Raw genomic sequence first — 6,674 nt, 5'->3', positions numbered from 1 at the left:
CATCTTCCTCTGCCCCAAACCTTCAGCGTCTCCCATCTCAGAGCAAACCCCAAATCCTTCCAGTGGCCCCCTAAGTCCCTGTCCAACCTGGCCTGTGGCCTTGTCACCCCCAGCCCCTGCTGCTTGTCTGGCTGAGTCTTTCCCGAGTTGTTCCCTTTGCCGGGCAGGCCGCTGTTTCCTGGACATGTGTGGGGTTCCCTCTCTGCTCCTTCAGGGCTGTTCAAACATCACCTTCATCTGTGAAGTCACCTTAGCACTCTCCTCTCCTTCCTGTCCTCATACCCACGGCGAATGTCACCTTCTAACATACTTTTTTTTTTTTTGAGACGGATTCTTGCACTGTCTCCCAGGCTGGAGTGCAGTGGTGCGATCATGGATCACTGCAACTTCTGCCTCTCAGAGTCAAGCCATTCTCCAGCCTCAGCCTCCCAAGCGTCTGGAATTACAGGCACCGCCACCAGGCCTGGCTAATTTTTTTTGTATTTTTAGTAGAAAAAGGGTTTCGCCATGTTGGCCAGGCTGGTCTCAAGTGATCCGCCCGCCTCGGCCTCCTAAAGTGCTGGGATTACAGGCGTGAGCCACCACACTTTGCCTAACATACTATTTATTTATTTATTTTAAAATTTATTTGTAATTTTTGTTTCTTTTTTAATAGAAACAGAGTCTTACTCTGTCCCCCAGGCTGGAGTGCAGTGGTGTAATCATAGCTCACCACAGCCCCGGCCTCCCTGGCTCAAGCAATCCTCCCATCTCAGCCTCCCAAGTAGCTGAGACCACAGGAGCACACCCCCATGCCCAGCTAATTTTCAAAAAGTTGTTGTAGAGATGGGGTCTTGCTATGTTGCTGAGGCTAGTCTGGAATCCTTGGTCTCCAGGGATCCTCCTACCTCGGCCTCCCAAAATGCTGGGATTACAGGCATGACCTGCTGCAGCTGGCCTTAACTTGTTTATTTAATCTGAACCTTACACGGTATATAAACTTTAAGACAGAAAGGATTTTGCCTATTTTGTTCACTATTTCTACTTCTAACACCCAGAATACTACCCAGCACATAGTAGGTGTTCATTAAATATTGTTCAAAGGAAAGAAGGATGGCGTGAGGGAGGGAGAAAGAGCTACTTCTTCACACTTGTGTTGTAACCTCACAATAACTGGAATTAGGGGAGGGAAGACAAGACTCTAAGGAACAAACTCAACAGAGTTTGCTATGTTGCTCAGGCTGGTCTTGAACTCTTGGTCTCAAGCGATCCTCCTGCCTTGGCCTCCCAAAGTGCTGGAATTACAGGTGAGAACCACCACACCTGGCTAAATTTTTAAGAAAGTTTTTGTAGAGATGGGCGTCTTGCTCTGTTGCCCAGACTGGTCTTGAACTCCTGGCCTCAAGTGATCCTCCTGCCTTGGCCTCCCAAAGTGCTGGGATTACAGGTATAAGCCACCACACCTAGCTAATTAAAACAAATTTTTTTTTAGAGATGGGGTCTTACTGTGTTGCCCAGGCTGGTCTGGAACTCCTGGCCTCAAGTCATCCTCTCACCTCAGCCTCCTGAAGTGCTGGGATTATAGGTGTGAGCCAGTGTGCCCAGTGCTATTTTATAGTATGCTTTTGAAAAGATTCTGAGAAGAGGGCTTGACTTGATTTAAAGCGGTTCATGGTGCCAAAAGTTTCATCAGTAGGTGTTTTCCTTTTTTTATTTTTGAGGTGGAGCCTTTCTCTGTTGCCCAGGCTGGAGTGCAGTAGTGTGCTCTCGGCTCACTGCACCCTCCGCCTCCCAGGTTCAAGCGATTCTCCTGCCTCAGCCTCCCGAGTAGCTGGGAATACAGGTGCCTGTCACCACGCCTGGCTAATTTTTGTATTTTTTGTGGAGACGCGGTTTCACCACGTTATCTTGAACTCCTGAGCTCAGAGTGATCCGCCCACCTCAGCCTCCCAAAATGCTGGGATTGCACCCTGTAGGTGTTTTCTACAGAGGCCCACATAGGCAATGAGGGGTGATGGAAGACACTACTTTCCGGGGACCTTAAAAGATCTAGGAGATGAAGTGCCAGGCCCCAAGCCATCTGCATGCAGTGCCCAGTATGTCCAGCAGGTGGCAGTATCTGCCCGGCTATGCTTTCTGCAGCCTCCCAGCCTCTGCCGGGTGCGCTGTGGGGCAAGGCGGGCAGAGGGGCATGGATGGGCGGGGTCCTGGCATTGCAGCACCTGCTGGCACACCTGCATGAACACACAGGCACACTGTATGCACACACACATACTCACAGATCAGTGAAACAGCCCAGCTGGCAACGAACTTCTAGAACCTTCAGCCCCTTCCAGGACAGAAGCCTTTTCTGGGACTCTGGCCCTTGAGAAATCTTTCAGAAGAGGAGATCGCTTTTGTTCTGCCTCTTCTTTTTCTTGCCCAGTAGCTTTTCCGAGGCATCCACAGGTCAGCACAAGTCCACAGCTACAATCACAAGATAGTTTGACTGTGGGTTGAGGAAATGGAGATCTGTGTTCCAGCCTGGCTCTGTGACCTTGGGTCAGCCGCTGAATCTGTCCAAGCGTTTGTTTTTTCATGTGTACAATGTGGATAAAGAGGGGACTCGCTGTAATCTCAGCGCTTCGAGAGGCCAAAGTGGGAGGATCATTTGAGGCCAGGAGTTTGAGACCAGCCTGGGCAGCACAGCAAGACCCCATCTCTACAAAAAAATAAAAATTAAAAAAATTAGCTGGGCATGATGGTGGGTGCCTGCGGTCCCAGCTACTAGGGAAGCTGAGGTGGGAGGATTGCTTGAGCCCAGGAGTTGGAGGCTGCAGTGAGCTAGGATCACGCCACTGCACTTTAGCCTGAGTGGCAGAGCAAGACCCTGTGTCTTAGAGAGAGAGAGAGAGAGAGAGAGAGAGAGAGAGAGAGAGAGAGAAAGAAAGAGGGAAAGGGTGTGTTTTTCTAGGCATTCATTCAGAAAACATTGTGGAGGCACCCACAGCTCGCTGTCCCAGGGACCCAGCAGAGCCTAGATACCTGCCCATTTTTTTCCCAGCTTGTTGACCATAGTGAACTCACACAACTCAGCAATTAAAAGATAACCCAATTTAAAAAAATGGGCAAACGACTTGAATAGACATCTAGCCAAAGAAAATATACAAATGGCCAATAAACCCATGAAAAGATGCACGATGTCATTGGTCATTCAGGAAATGCAAATCCAAACCACAACGAGACATCACTTCACACACAGCTCCTAGGGCTGTCGTCAACTGGGAATGGAAGATTCTGTAGGAAGAAGTGTGAAGAGAGACTGAGGGAGCTGCCCACCTGCTCCCTGACCCCCCTCTCCAGGCTGTGCTGTATTCTCCAGCTTCTCACCAGGTCTACGTGTGACCCACAGCAACCCTTGCCCTATAGTCTCCCAAGCTGAGCTTCTCACTGGGGACGGGAAGTTTCTAAGTGAACTCCTCCCTCTACGGGCATCTTTCTGACCTGTTTTGTGCTGGGCATTGGGGACACTGGCTCAGAGGTGTGCAAGACCCGGCCACGACTCCCTTCCATCAGATGATGGGGACAGATGCCCCAGGGCTCCAGAGCACAGCTGTGGTGGGTAGATGAAGGAGGGAAGGAGCAGAGGCCACCAGCTGGACCCCTGCACAGGACCCTGGGGGGAGCAGGGAGGCCTTTGGGGATCCAGGGTGCACTAACTACTTGGTGTCACTGCCACTGCCTCGGCTCTGGACAGCTGCTGATTCCGGGGCTGTCACCACCGTGACAGCGTGATCAATCGACCTGTTTCTCCTGCTTCTACTATCCCCGTGTCTGCTCTTCTCTATAAACAGCACACTGTGCATGTGCGTGTGTGCATGAGCGTGTGTACATGTGTGGGGGCATCTGCATGCTGGATACTTTCCTTCCTTTCTTCCTTTTCCTGAGACAGAGTCTCATTCTGTTGGCCAGGCTGGGGTGCAGTAGCAACAACATGCCTCACTGCAGCCTCGACCCCATGGGCTCAAGGGGTCCTCCCACCTCAGCCTCTGCAGTAACTGGGACTATAGGCACGCACCACCACGCCCGCTAATTTTTGTATTTTCATAGAGATGGGGTCTCTCTGTATTACCCAGGCTGGTCTCAAACTCCTGAAATTAAGCAATCTCCCCACCGCAGCCTCCCAAAATGCTGGGATTACAGGTGTGAGCCACCACACCAGGCTCATTTTTGTATTTTTTTTGTGGAGACAGAGTCTCACTGCGCTGCCCAGGCTGGCCTCAAACTCCTGAAACCAAACGATCCCCCCAACCACAGCCTCCCAAAGTGCTGGGATCACAGGCGTGAACCACCATGCCTGGCTCAAGGCTGGGTGCGTTTTTTCACTCTGTTGCTCAGGCTGGAGTGCAGTGGCGCGATCTCGGCTCCCTGCAAGCTCCGCCTCCCGGGTTCACGCCATTCTCCTGCCTCAGCCTCCCAAGTAGCTACAGGCACCCGCCACCGTGCCCTCCTAATTTTTGGTAGTTTTAGTGGAGACAGGGTTTCACCGTGTTAGCCAGGATGGTCTTGATCTCCTGACCTCGTGATCCATCCACCTCGGCCTCCCAAATTGCTGGGATTACAGGCGTAAGCCACCGTGCCCGGCCAATGCTGGGTGCATTTTAAAGTCACAAGAGAGTGTGTGTTAACATTTGGAGACTGTGATCAGCCAACAGTCCCCAGCGCAGACACCCTATCTGGTAGGGTTTGGGCTTTGCCGCCTTTTAGTTTTCTTCCAGTTGCCCCCAAAGCCCCTTTGTGCTCCTAGGAACAAACACTGGGTGTTGGGGGTGGGGGGCGGTGCTATAAGCTCTTCTGAGAGGAAGCCTCAGGGAGCAAGGGTTCCCTTTAAGACAGGCTTCCCTTTAAGACAAGGTTGTCCTGCTGAAACCAGGTCCTCAACTCCTAGGTCCCCAAAGGGCATTTGACCTGGCACTGGGCTGCTGCAGGCTTGGTTCTGGGGGCAGGCTGGGGGTGTGTAGCAGGAACTGCTTCTCTCAAGCAGAGAGCACAGCTTGTGTCTCTGGGCCATACACTGGAGCATTGTTTTCCAGACTGTAAGCTGCGTCAGCTCACTCTCCCACTCAAAACCCTCATGGATTCCCCATAACATTGAGCCCCAGGTCCAAACGCTTAAGGGTTATCATCCCAGCTGCGGCACTCCAGCTCATTTGCTACAGCTTTCACACGTTGCCTGTTTGATTTGTTTTTGTTTTTGACACAAGATCTAGCTTTGTTGCCCAGGCTGGAGTGCAGTGGCACGATCATAGCTCACTGCAGCCCCCAACTTCTGGGCTCAAGCCATCCTCCCACCTCAGCCTCCCAAGTAGCTGGGACCACAGGTGTGCACCACCACGCCCAGCTAGTTTTAAATTTTTCTGTCAAGATGGGGTCTCACTATGTTGCCCAGGCTGGTCTCAAACTCCTGGCCTCAAGTCATCCTCCTGCCTTGGCCTGCCAAAATGCTGGGCTCACAGGCATGAGTGACAGTGGCATCTGGTCCCCCCGATTCTGCCTTTGTTTATTCCTTTCTATTAAAATAATTTTTTTTTTTCCTTTTGCCCAACTATTGAGCAGCTTGCAGACTTGTCTCTCTTGCAATAAATGCTTTCCTCCCTATTTTTTTTTTTTTTTTTTTTTTTTTTTGAGACAGGGTCTTGCTCTATCACCAGGCTGGAGTGCAGTGGCACAATCATAGCCCACTATAACCTCGACTTCTTAGGCTCAAGGGAACCTTTTGCCTCAGCCTTCCATGTAGCTAGGACTACAGGCGTGTGCCACCGCACCTGGCCAATTAAACTTTTTTTTTGTAGAGATGCAGTTGCCCTGTGTTGCCCAGGCTGGTCTTGAACTCTTAGGCTCGAGGGGTCCTCCTGTCTTGGCTTCCCAAATTACTGGAATGACAAGCATAAGCCACGATGCCTGGCACTTTTTCCTCCTTTGCAATAGCCCTTTTGAAAAAAGTCTCTCCTTACTAAGCCTGGGTTTATTTTTATTTGACACTCTTGAGAGATGGTTGTTAGTGACTGGGCTCAAGTTTCAAGAGACTTAGCAGGAAGCCTTCCCTCCTGTTCCCTGGGACGTGCGGCCCCTGCCGGAGGCTCGAAACAGGCCCCCACAATTGGTGGGGAAAATGCTTTCATGTGCAAAGGAGCAAAACCACATGATTTTAGCCCCAAATCTGTGACAACACACGGACAGGGTTAGACTCCCCCAGCCACCCTCTCCCCACACAGCCCAGCGTCATCCCCCACTAGTTCAGCATTCACAACAAAAGCCAGGAAACAAAAGATGACCGCATGCAAAGACCTGGAGACTTGATCTCTTCTTGGAACCAGGAAGGGGAAAATGCATCAAGAACAAAACAGAAATTAATCTCTCAGTGATTCCTCCTACCTGGGTACCTCACCGAGGTCACAGAGCTGAGGGCTGCAGAGCTGAGATTTGAGGTCCTGGGCTGCTGGATGGATCACCACCCTCCTGGGCATCTCAGCAGGTGTTGCTTGGGTTTTCTGACTGTCGACCTGCCCGAGGCCCACTTATCCCAGAGTGACCAGGTGAAAATTGGATCAGAAAGATGGGAGCTGAACCGCAGGGGTTGGTGTGACCACCAGGGGGCGCCCAGACTCCAGAAGAACTGGAGGGTTTAAGGCCCAACTCAAGACAGTTCAAGACCC

This window comes from Macaca fascicularis, chromosome 3 (genome assembly GCF_037993035.2).
Source record: "Macaca fascicularis isolate 582-1 chromosome 3, T2T-MFA8v1.1".
Classification (NCBI taxonomy): domain Eukaryota; kingdom Metazoa; phylum Chordata; class Mammalia; order Primates; family Cercopithecidae; genus Macaca; species Macaca fascicularis.
Note: the sequence above shows the minus strand (reverse complement) of the source record.